This window comes from Patiria miniata, unplaced genomic scaffold, assembly GCF_015706575.1.
Source record: "Patiria miniata isolate m_02_andy unplaced genomic scaffold, ASM1570657v1 HiC_scaffold_10, whole genome shotgun sequence".
Classification (NCBI taxonomy): domain Eukaryota; kingdom Metazoa; phylum Echinodermata; class Asteroidea; order Valvatida; family Asterinidae; genus Patiria; species Patiria miniata.
The window spans coordinates 15,517,487-15,530,227 of record NW_024037048.1 but is presented as its reverse complement, the minus strand read 5'-3'; the positions used below and the strand labels follow the sequence as shown (position 1 = coordinate 15,530,227).

Below are 12,741 nucleotides of genomic sequence, written 5' to 3'. Positions count from 1 at the left end.
TTCATTTGCAAACATCAAAAACCAAAACTACCAAGTTATTATGAAATACCTTGACTGTTAGGGAATAATAGTCTCAAGCATCCTGTGAAATCACGGCACCTGGTGTGCTGTCATTTTCAAGAAAAGTGGAATTTTGTATCAATTTCCACTGATGGTCGGCCTTGTTTGAGAGAGAAGCCGGACTTTCTGTCTGTTCTCACCCATATACTGTTGCCGTATACCTAGATGTAGAACAAAAAGATATTGCAATAGCTTGTTTTCCCACGTGCTGCTTCTCTTTGGAATTCCTTGCCTGGTGCTTATTTCCCTCCAACCTATGATCTGTCCTGATTCAAGAGGAGTGTGGAGTGCTGTGGCCTCGTGGTTAAGGGCGTTGGATTCGTGGTCTGCGGGTAAAGCTGCAGGTTGTGGGTTCGAGTCCAGCCTGGGGTCATGGTGTGTGTGCCCTTGGGCAAGGCACTTTGTCACTCATTGCTTCTCCCCACCCAGGAGTAATAGGCTATCAGCTTTGGTCCAAAAAATGGGCCACCAGTACCAGACGATCGAAAAGAGCAATACTCATAGCGATTTTTTGAAAGGCACATCTAGAGTTGGAGAATGTGTGATAGCTTTGCAGTGTGAGTGGTGGCAGTGTTATCACTTTTGATTTGTGTTTTCAAAATTGCCGTCAATATGCTTGAACCGGATAAATTGTATGTGGTAACAAGCATGATTTAGCCACAATTTAAAAAAAGAAAAAAGTGATAGCACCCAAAAAGCTGCCACCGCTGCAATGCTGTCACATATTTTCCGACTAGAGGGGTGCATACCTTGCCAAAAATCACAATGAGCATTATTCCCCTCATTTGATACCGACCAAACCCCCACACTGATGGCTTATAAGTGGGTGCCTATGAGGGCAGAGATGGTGTGGTTGATTTAGCTGCTTTGCTCCGACTTGTAGCCCTGTATATCTGGAGTGGCTTTTAGCCTTGTTCAGGGCAAATAGGCATAAAAAAAACAAGTCTAAAACCCGGATTGGGATCTCTCTGTGCCTCCTAGACCACTGTTTTGGTGGGAACACTTAGCTTTACCACTATTTAATTGGAGTGGGTTTCTTTTTCTTGTTTTGCAGATTTTTGTGCTCATTCAGAGTGAGAAGATCAAGAATGACTACACGTGTCTCTGGTTGGCAAGATGCTGTGAGTATTACCGTCAATTGTGAATGACGTTTCCTCTTCCAACTGCCAAGTTGCTAATATGGGAATGAATCCACCTGTTAAGCTTCAACTCATAATGTATTGACCACTCACAATTGTGACTGCACAACCAAATGTCCAACTCAAGTCACGACACGTCGCGTGCATGCATTTCATGTACTGCTGGAAAATCCAGAGTGGCATTAGGGAGATGCACATGTTGCCCATGTGTGAGGTAGACTGAAGGGTCTCTAACAATGACATAACCAGAATGCAATCATCGCCCTGATCGTATATTAAGGATGTGACTTTGCGTTTCATTTTGTAAACGTTAACCATATATTTTAAGAACCGTTTTAAACATTTAGCCATTGACAGTGGCTTTTTGCCTACCCATTATGTCTGATCTGCAGACCGGCGTGATTGACATGATAAATCAACAATGGTTGACATAGTAAATAGCGGGCAGTCATTGATAAAGTAAAAATGTAACTACGTGTTCCCCAAATGTAATCAAGTACTACGATGCTTCTAAGGTTTTGTAAATTAAGGAAGATTTGAAAACAACGTTAATTATTTGTGCTATGTGTGGTTATCTCCAAGGAAGATCGCGTAAGCAGAACTCCCTTTTCTATAATTCTTGTTTTGAGAAATTTGTAAACGGATTTAGAAGTTTTTCCATTTAAACGTGTAAACTTCACATCTTAGTCGTACATTTGCCATGTTGGATTTGTTCTATCACATTTTAAGCAGATTGTACGACAGAAATTTGCTACATTGAACATCCCTCTTGGCTCCCAAATATTGTACACAGTTACACTGAGCATTGCTGGCCGAAAATTGCTGAAACGAGCATCCACTGAACCGAACCATCTTTGTAGACCCCGATGTGTTTTCTTACAGCAGTATCCTATGTATTTATAACCTTTCTTTGTGTTGTTTTCGTTGTTCAGGCATCGTGAATCGTAAGGCCAGACTAGCCTGGGAGTTGTACCTTAAGATGGAGACGTCTGGCGAATCGTTCAGCCTGCTGTAGCTCATTGCCAACGACGGCTACAAGGTAAAACATCATCCCCTATTTTTGTCCGTTGTATGTTTGGTGAAGATTTTGGCATTCGCCCCAAATTAGTATCCAGTCACTTAATCTAAACCTGCAACCGATTTCACGAAACACATTTGTCACTTCGTCCAAACGCAAATGGTAGAGGAGACATAAATCTAAATATAACGCATGTGTAGAAAAGAATGCAGTATCCAGACGCTACTTCAGCAGTTGTGTACAAAGTCTATGGAGAGTCAAGAAAACTTTCCAAGTATTTCTGAACAAAATTGGAAATGTTTCTGCAGATTCGTGTTTGTGAAACATTTTTGCAATAACTCATCTTTATTGAGATGATGTGTGAAGACAAAAGTGGCGTCAGGTTGCCACATTGTTTCCAATGTGTAAAATCAACGAGAATACGAATCCCGGTCAAAATAGAAAAAAAAGAAAGATTTGTTGCACATTTACGACTTTGTGTCATTATAGCTTGAATAATGAAGGATGCACTTTTGTGTCACAAACTTTAGTAAGCATGTAGAGGGCATCTTAAAATATTAAAATAGCCAAAAATCCCAAACTGCTTAAAAAAATTGATTTGGGACAAATTCATCACTTTGTCAACACAGTGGCGATATGATCGAAAACTTCAGGCTTTTCGTTCGCACTTCTGATGTTTTTTGCTCGACCTCAAAATATAATTGTCACGGTCGCTCGATCCTCAAATCTCATCTTTTCTATCGGTAGATGGCCAGTTCTACTATGCGACCAAGGCTTTCGATGTCCTGGAAAGATTGGACCCCAATCCTGAATACTGGGAAGGCAAGCGAGGGGCGTGCGTGGGCGTATTCCAGCAGATCATAGCTGGTCATGAACCAAGGTGGGTGTCATCTCTGTCAAACAGCAGTGCATACTGACCAATCAGATCTCAACCTTTGGTCAGGTGACCACAGTACATCTATCAAACAGTGCGCACTGACCAATCACATCTCAATAAGTATATCACTCCGGTGCTCTACCAACTGAGCTATCCAGCCCAATGTTGGCGGTTCCCTAATTGTCAATGTCTCTGTCAAAGGGGCGCTAGTCAGAAGCCCTCAACCCGCATATGCCATGCAGCCAGGGATCACGCCCAAAGTCACGATGCAGACCTGGGAAATATCAAACAGGGATCACTCAGAGAGGATACGGCTTTTTATTACAAATTTTCATGAATACTTCGCAACTTCTTAGCCCTCTAGTTCAAATTCATTGAATTTTTCCTTTTTCCCCTAAATTCTATAAACAGCTTTCATTTTCACTATTAGGTTTTGCCCTTCACCGACTTATAAACACTGTATACTCAGTGCGTTACCTCCCGAGTGAAAGTTGGAAAAAATCACTCGGTTGGGACTCGAACCCATGACCTCCTGCTTTCTAGTGCAGACATCTTACCACTGGACCACCGAGCTTACAGAATTGGTTGCCTGGCCAGCCAACCAACCCCGTAAGCTTGATGGTCGAGTCGTGGGTTCGAATCCCACCCAAGTGATTATTTTTCCAACTTTCACTCGGGAGGTAACACACTGAGTATACAGTGTTTATACATCGGTGAAGGGCAAAACCTAACATTGATTTACATCACCCCGACGCAAAGTCCATCTTGTTAATAGCTTTCATTTTCATGTGCACAAAACCCAGTGAAGTTCAAGCCACTAGATTTTTGTCATTTTTTTCCTCTACAGAGAAACACTGCGAGACATCCTCCAAATCTTGCGCAACACCGGTAACCCACAGGTGGAATACATCATCCGTGTCATGAAGAAGTGGGCCAAGGACAACAGGGTACCAGTTTCCTGAGGTGGTCCCTATCCTAGTCTTGAGATTGTTTAAATTTGTACATTCCAAAAACCCCTGCTTGCAAAGGGATTTTCCAAAAATAAAATAATGGAACGATACTGTTGATTAAGAGTGATTTAATTATTCTTGACGCATGGGAAATTTGCCTTGAAATATTTCTCTATTTAGCTTTGGCAAGATGGTTATGCAGGAAAATACAACAGTTCTGGAGAGAGGCTAGTCTCTCATGGCATAAACAAAGTAGGCTTGCCTAGTTAAGCTGGACTCTGTGACTCAGTCAGTGACTTGGTCAGTGACTCAGTCAACAACTCAGTGACTCGATCAGCGACTCCATGATTCAGTCAGATTCAGTCAGTGACTCAGTCAGTGACTCAGTCAACAACTCAGTGACTCGATCAGCGACTCCATGATTCAGTCAGATTCGGTCAGTGACTCAGTCAGTGACTCAGTGAGCGACTCAGTGACTCGATCAGCGACTCAGTGATTCAGTCAGTGACTCAGTCATTGATTCGGTCAGCAACTCGGTTAAGGAATCACTCAGTGACTCATTGAGCGACTCAGTGGCTGTCATCAACTCAGTGACTTGGTCAGTGACTCATCGCGCAGTCAGTGATTCGGTCAGTGACTCGGTCAGTCAGTGATAATAGTGACTGACTCGATCAGTTAATACTCAGTGACTCGGTCAGACAGTCAGTCAGGCAGCATTGAAATGCTCATCATAATTATGAATCACGTCACAAATTTGTTGCTAATAAAGACAACTCGATGTTTTTTTCTTGGAGTTTCTGGGGCCTGTTTAGAGACAAGCCAACGGCATGAGAATGGGCCAGGAATGGTTATTCAAGGAGGGGGTAGTCATCTGTACGTAATGTAATTATACTTATTAATGGTTTATATTGATATAAATATACATGTACAAGTTTTCAGAGCACGTTTGTCAGGTAATTAGGGTGTAAGGTCCAGAAGGCAGGAAACAAATTGAAGATGAGTGATTTGAACTGGGCCCAATTTCATAGCGCTGCTTAGCACACAATTTCTGCCAGCAGAGCCTCTCCATCTATCTATCACATTGTCAATACTATATTTTTTTCATGTACAATATTGGGAAAGAATGTTGCAACCTGATGCTGCTTTTTCTTCATATCATCTCAATGAAGTCATTCATTGCAAAAATGATGACTATGATAAAACATGAATCTGGGACTGAGAAATACTTAAGAGAACACTTTCTTGACGCTCCATAGACTTTGCACACAACCGCTGAAGTGGCGTCAGGTTGCAACATTCTTTTCCAATATTGTGTGATATTCTGACTTCATTTCTTTATTTCATCTGTAAAAACATTAAATGTTATACTGCCTTTCTTTAAAGGGAAGATACAAGATTTGCAAATATCACAAAACGAAATGATCAAATTATCGCAAAATACCTTACTGGATTGTTGGGGAATGACAGTCTAAAGCATCCTGTAAAATTGTGGCTCCTGATGTGCTGACAATTTTAAGAAAAATGGTACTTTTCCAACGCTGGTCGGCCGACCAGCATTGGAGAAAACTGGCTATTTTTCAAAAATTGCTCCCAATTTTTTTATAATTAGTTATTCCGCATTTTCTTTGCAATTGATTACACACCTGTGAAGAGGTACAAGTCTGCTAGACTGATTCTCTGACCTTACAATTCCCCAAAGTCTATTAATTGCTCCGTTTTATCTTATAAGTGGGGTCACCAGACTGCAAATACATGATTGGTTTTCTTGACTTTTCCAGCATCTACAAGCCCAAATGTGAAAAAGTCATTTTAACGATATTTGCTATAACATACTAATCATCCAAATTCATTTATTTCTGAAAATTGCAGCAAAAGCAAATGTTGTAGTTGTACATTCCCTTTAAGTCCCGCGATAAATTTTATCTTGCAGTGTAAATATTGTGTAGGTGAATTTTAAAAGTAAATGTGTACTTAAAATATTGTTGAAATGCTGTGCATAGTTCTTTGAATGAAGGGATATTAAATCATCACAATAAATAAAAGTGAAAAAAAATACCTGTTTGTTATTGTTTTGTTTGTTTTCTTGGTAGTTTGTTTGGGATTCTGAAAACAAAACTTCAGTTTATTTAAAAGATAAGTTCAGTTTGGGCTATAAAAAGTTGGGAAGGTAAGAAAAAAAGAATAAAATGATTATGGTGGGCCGGGACTCGAACCTGAGTCGCCTGATTGAGAGTCCTACGCCGGTCCACAAGACCATTAACGCACACAAATGTTGTACTAGTTCTGCTTAATTACAATTGTAAGATAGGCTTATCGTGGCTTTTCACGTTGACGCCCATGCACGCTTAGACGTAAAACACAGTCTGACGATGTAAAACATTCGTTTGATTTTGGGTGTAGCTGTTCTAATTGATCTAAATTTAATTGGAAAAGGGTAAAGGGTGTCAACTGAACTAAAATCCTGAAATTCAATGAAATAAAACTCGTACAATCCTTGGTTTCAGTACGAAACACACGTGTTCAACGGATGCAGAGAAGCCTATTTCTTTTGTTAAATTCCTTTGTTGAATCTTGCGTTAACAATAAAATGTTTCCATTGAGGCGAAAGGATTAAACGCCGCGATCTTTTTTCACGCTTGAGTGCATTTGAATGGGGAATATTGAAGCGGAAAATCACGATTTACACCACTTAGGCAGCACTTTATCCCACATAATGATACTTTTTGAAGAGGAAATTGCATACTGAATACATCTATAGTTTTAAAATGCCAAAATTCGCCGTATTTAAAAAGTCGAGGTAATTTTTTTGGAAAAATTTCACCCAAACTTTCCTCATCCTGACGTAGGCGGCGCTTTATGCGCGCATTGTTATCGCGCTAGCCGCCGCCCCATCTGAGTATCACCCGCTATCCACTGTACCCAATCTTATCCTAGCATCACAATTTCAATTTATCTCACGAATAAAAGTTGAATAGGTCTACAACTAAAACAATAGATAATTAAGGTCTGTGAAACAAAATGCAATCAGAATAAAAGTCAACTTTAATGGAACAAAAGAGACGCGTATAAGGATATTAATAAAAGGGCCCCGGTATACCAAAGAAGCAAGAGGGGGGCGGGAATTTGTTTTGTCATGTGAGATGGGGGGGGGGGGGGGGGGAACAAGCGAAATATTTTTACTAAAAGTCGTAAGTGGAAAAATGTTTTTAAAAAAGGGTTATAAACCGTACATGTATACATAATAGGCAGCCAGCCCCGCCCCCATCCCTTGCAATGCCATACACACACGATAATGCGCTAGCCAACTCTGGATACGGTGCACGTGCGAGAATGAAATATATATAGCGCCGCCTACGTTCGGATGAGGAAAGTTTGGGTGAAATTTTTCCAAAAAAATTACCTCGACTTTTTAAATACGGCGAATTTTTGAATTTTGAAACTACAGTTGTATTTAGTATGCAATTTCCTCTCCAAAAAGTATCATTATGTGGGATAAAATGCTGCCGAAGTGCTGTAATTCGTGATTTTCCGCTTCAATATTCCCCATTCAGATGCACTCAAGCGTGAAAAAAGATCGCGGCGTTTAATCCTTTTCCCTCAATGGAAACATTTTATTGTTAACGCAAGATTCAACAAAGGAAATTAACAAAAGAAATAGGCTTCTCTGCATCCGTTGAACACGTGTGTTTCGTACTGAAACCAAGGATTGTCGAGTTTTATTCCATGGAATTTCAGGATTTCAGTTCAGTTGACACCCTTTATCCTTTTCCACATAAATTTAGATCAACTTGATCAGCTACACCCAAAATCAAACGAGTGATTTACATCGTCAGACTGTGTTTTACGTCTAAGCGTGCATGGGCGTCAACGTGAAAAGCCGCGATAAGTCTATCTTACAGTTATAATTAAAAAGAACTAATAGTGCATTTGAGCGCGTTAATGGTCTTCTGGACCGGCGTAAGACTCCCAATCTGGCAACTCGGGTTCGAATCCCACCATGATTATATTATTACTTAATTTTCTTCTTCTTTTTTTCCCCAAAAATAAATTTGGTGAACTTATCTTTAAAAAAAAAATGAAGTTTTGTTTTCAGAATCAAATACTTCACAAATATAAACACTAAAATTGTATGTTATATTCTTCTCTCTCTTTTTTATTTTTAAAAATATTATTTAATCCTCCATCCATGATGGGATCAAGAAATTGAAAACTATAGAAGAGACAAGTTTGGATTTTTTTTTCTGAAAATGATTTTCATTTTAATTCTTTCAACAGCGTTTAACACTTTACACGTATATATGAAACTTAACACATAGTTGTCACTGACTGTGTTATTATTGAAATAGTTGAAGAGCATTTTATTGCAAAAATGAAACATATGTTAAGGGTAGATATAACATTTGCAAGCATAAAAAAACGACATGGTCAAATTTACACGAAGTACTTCACTGGATTGTTAGGGAATGACAGTCAAAAGCTTAGCATCCTGTAAAATCATGGCTCCTGGTGTGCTGACATTTTCAAGAAAAAGTGTATTTTTCCAAAACTGGTTAGCCAACCAGCATTGGGAAAAAAAAGTGGCTTAAAAAAAGTTCCTAATTTTTCATGTTTAGTTAATTCGCGTTATCGTTGCAATTGAATTACACAATGGTGAAAGGGTACAAGCCTTCTAGACTGATTCTCTGACCTTACAATTCCCAAAAGTCTACAAATTGGTCTGCTTCATATTAAGTGGTTCAGGGAACCAGGCTACAAGAACATGATTGGTTTTCTCGGTTTGCCAGCATATACAAGCCCCAAACGTGAAACAAGTCAGTTGAACAATATTTGCTAAAACATAATAATCCTCCAAATCCATTTTTTTTTTAAATTGCAGCAAAGGCAAATGTTGTACATTCCCTTTAACCAAAACATTTCACGCATGTCAGTACTGCATGCGTACAGTATTAAAACACCAATGATAAGGTCTAGTAACTGGGTTTTGGCATTCAAGATGACTCATTGTCCAAAATCAACAAATTATTTTGTTTTCCAATTACCAATTTTCCATCTTTTTGTTATTTTAACAGAAGAAAACAACTCTTTTGTTCTGTTTTGGGACATTTAAAACCCTCGGAACAAGTAGCATTTAATTTGGTAGCTTTTTCATGCAAACAGGTCCCCTTCCCTACTGAGTACACGAGACTGTTTGCCTGCATTATCATTTCTGACAGGGATATCGGGAACCAGTTTTCCCTACAAGAACTGACTTATTACAGGGCTACATATAATGACAATCTAAGTATAATTTATTACATAACCAAATATGGGCCAAATTCGATGTTCTCATGCAAAAGTGCATACTTTTTGTATTGTTTGAATATACAGCAATAAAGAACTTTTCTTGGGGGTCGGAGTCTCAGTAATTGCACAGACTGTGGTTATAAAAAAATCTAAATTTCATGTATGTAGACGCCTACTAAGGAAATAGGATTACTGAAATATACTGAAATAACAGCTAACATTGACCCAGGATCGCATGGACCAACAAAGGGCATGAAAACGACTCTGCTGTGTTCAATCGATGGGTACGATGCACCCATACCCAACCTTGCATCATTCAATGACTGTTTATTGCCTGCAAGCAAGTAACTGAAAACTTGGTAAAAGGAATTACATGGAGCACAATATTTGAGTGAATAACCAAACCACATTCCTCTGAGTTACTAAACATGCAAAACAATCTAAACCGCATGGATGTTTATTGAAGGCAGGACCAGTCCAATTCAGTCCAGGATCTGCAATCCAGTATCCTAACTGGTTCAGCATCTGCAATCCAGTATCCTAACTGGTTCAGCATCTGCAATCCAGTATCCTAATTACTGGTTCAGCATCTGCAATCCAGTGTCCTAACAGGTTCAGCATCTGCAATCCAGTATCCTAACTGGTTCAGAATCTGCAATCCAGTATCCTAACTGGTTCTGCATTTGCAATCCAGTATCCTAATTGGTTCAGCATCTGCAATCCAGTATTCTAACTGGTTCAGCATCTGCAATCCAGTATTCTAACTGGTTCAGCATCTGCAATCCAGTATCCTATAACTGGTTCAGCATCTGCAATCCAGTATCCTAACTGGTTCATCATCTGCAATCCAGTATCCTAACTGGTTCAGCATCTGCAATCCAGTATCCATGGTTCAGCACCTGTGATAGCTGGGTGACCCTCTCGATGATCTTATCCCGTCTCTCTCCACCAACCTGCTGATCAAATTTCTGCAGGAAATAGTCTGGATGCCACAGCAGCTGCAAGGAGCGTACAAAAAACCCCAAAGCTCGGCAGCATCCTCGCTGAACATAATGTAACGCATCAGCCCCTGGAACAATCTTGTCTGAGACTGAGTTGCCATGATGAAACATTCCCAGCATGTCCTCCATGGATCCCAGCTGAGTCAACTACTGTTCCTATACTTGCACTAATAGCATCTTGTTACACAACTGTAGATACTCATCCTGTGTCACTGTCTTTGTCCTTGTCTCAGCTTGTTTTCCTCTCTGCTGTATCGGACAGCTGAGACCCCTCGTAGCGCTGCTGCTGTTCTGTCAGTGATCTGCTGCTATGGCGGCTCAGTCGTCAAATGAATCCTGATGATTAAATACATCATATAAGAAAAATAATTCTGAATTATTTTTAATACTGACTTTTAATCTTGCGACGTGAAACTTCGTTTTGACAAAAAAAACCTCACTGATGATCTTTGCTTTATTCAGACTAAGTTTTCCACAGGGACAGTAACATATATTCCAGGGTTTCAGTAAAAATACCTCCATCGAGCTTCATAAACAGCCCCAACAACTTCAACAAGCATGATACTCAAGTTGCAGAGTTGCAATAATAGGCGTCAGCTATTTGGTTCGACTTTCAGTCAAGAAAGCGTACGTAGTTTTTTTTCCTCAAAAGCTTCTTGAAAGCCCGGAACGCACCCACTCATTTGATCAACTTTTTTGAACCGAAATATAAAATCTGTGTCGCCAACATACCCTGCAGTCCTATAATAAACCCACACTACTGGGACCTGGCATGGAGTGCTCTGAAACATGCAAAACACAGTATTGATGAGAGTCCCAAATTTTCGGACAAGCATAAACCTGCGAAAACAATTTTGCGACCTGACACTGCCGTTTTCTTCATATATCATCTCAATGAAGGACAGTCATTGAAAAAATGATGATAAGACATGAATCTAGGAATAAGAAACATTTCCAATTTCAATGTTAGGAAATACTTCAATTTTCTTGACTCACCATAGACTTTGTACCGCTGAAGTGGCGTCAGGTTGCAACATTCTTTCCATGTCTGCTGCCCATTGGAGATCAACCTGCTATCTGTACTGCCATCAATTGCATCATATGCTGCATTCCTCTGACTCTGTGTCTTGCATCACTGGCTGCTCATGGCATGCACGTCATCAATTTCTATTAAAAACCATAGGATACAGACAGAAAGGCACTTGTATTACATAAATAAAGCCACAGTGAGTTGCTATTTGCTGGGCGTGTTTTCTTAGTTGAACCTAGCCCGAAAATTAGGGACTGTCCATGCAAACTGAAGTCAAAGTCTAGCCCGACTGCGTCTGGCCGGCCGTACAGTACTATCGCAAGCTCTGTAGTACGGCCAGACGCTCAATGCTTCCACACACACTGAATTTTTTTCCCGCTGATGTAGCGATTTTGCTACAGATTTTGATCGAGATTATCTTTTCGTCCAGGACACAAATTTCCATCCACAAAATGTAGGTGGGTTTAACGCAAAAAATAACGGGCAATTTTGAGTCAACTTTCACACTCGGTTTCCACAAGATAACTGAAGAAATATCTGTTGCATTAACTTAGAATGTATTCCGGGATCCCTTTGCAAGTTTTCCAACAACTTTGAGGCAATTAAGATTTTTTGTTTTTTCCTCAATAAAAAAATACAAGAGGTTAGGCCCCCCAAAAAAGTCTCCGGTTTCTGGTATGGAGCTTGCCCAAAAAGTGGAGCGGCGGCGCGGCTTTTTTTTTTTTTTTACCTGATTTTTTCGGTTCAAATGTCGGCTGATGACTGCAAATGGTGCCCGAGTAAACTTAGTGCAAATATATGGGAGTCCAGAGAGGCCACATAAAGCTTATTCTCGACCATAACCCAATCTAAAAACACGTTAAAATTGTGCAGCAGCAGGATTCAAGTCAAACCAGTGAGTTTGGCGGTTTTGAGACATCATGTTTCATCAAAAAAAAAACTTTTTCATTTTGCCGACGCGCATGGCTACGGCAACGCGCGCGCATACCAGAAACCGGAGCCTTTTTTTTGGCCTTAGCCTCATATTTTTAATTCAATTTGGCAAACAACAAAAACATTTCTCCAAAATTCTGCAAACATTCCTTGGAAAGTAGGAGAAGCTTCGATCAACATTCATCGACCCATTTTGTTTTTTAAATATCAACCACATATAACCTTATATGGTAAGGAATTATTTTGTTTCCCCTTCTTTTCTTGCGCAGTTTTATCAAACGAAAAGCAACAATTTCTGATTTCGCAATCTACCTGAAACGAAAGCTGGACATTGTTCGTTGTGTAATTTTCTGAACGACATAGACACATTGGTTGCGCAATGCATTCCAAACGACGCAGATACGTCTTGAGACCATGATTATGTGCACCAAGTATAAAGCATGTTATCTT

The 12,741-nt window shown here is 39.8% G+C and overlaps 1 long non-coding RNA gene across 1 annotated transcript; it reads right to left on the bottom strand.

Moving 5' to 3' along the window:
- Positions 1–10,493: 10,493 nt before the first annotated feature.
- On the bottom strand, positions 10,494–11,370 carry LOC119738848. Its single transcript, XR_005272514.1, has 2 exons — positions 11,325–11,370; positions 10,494–10,664 (listed from the first exon to the last, which is right to left on the bottom strand). It is a non-coding gene; the product is annotated as an uncharacterized LOC119738848 (long non-coding RNA).
- Between the last annotated feature and the right edge of the window lie 1,371 nt (positions 11,371–12,741).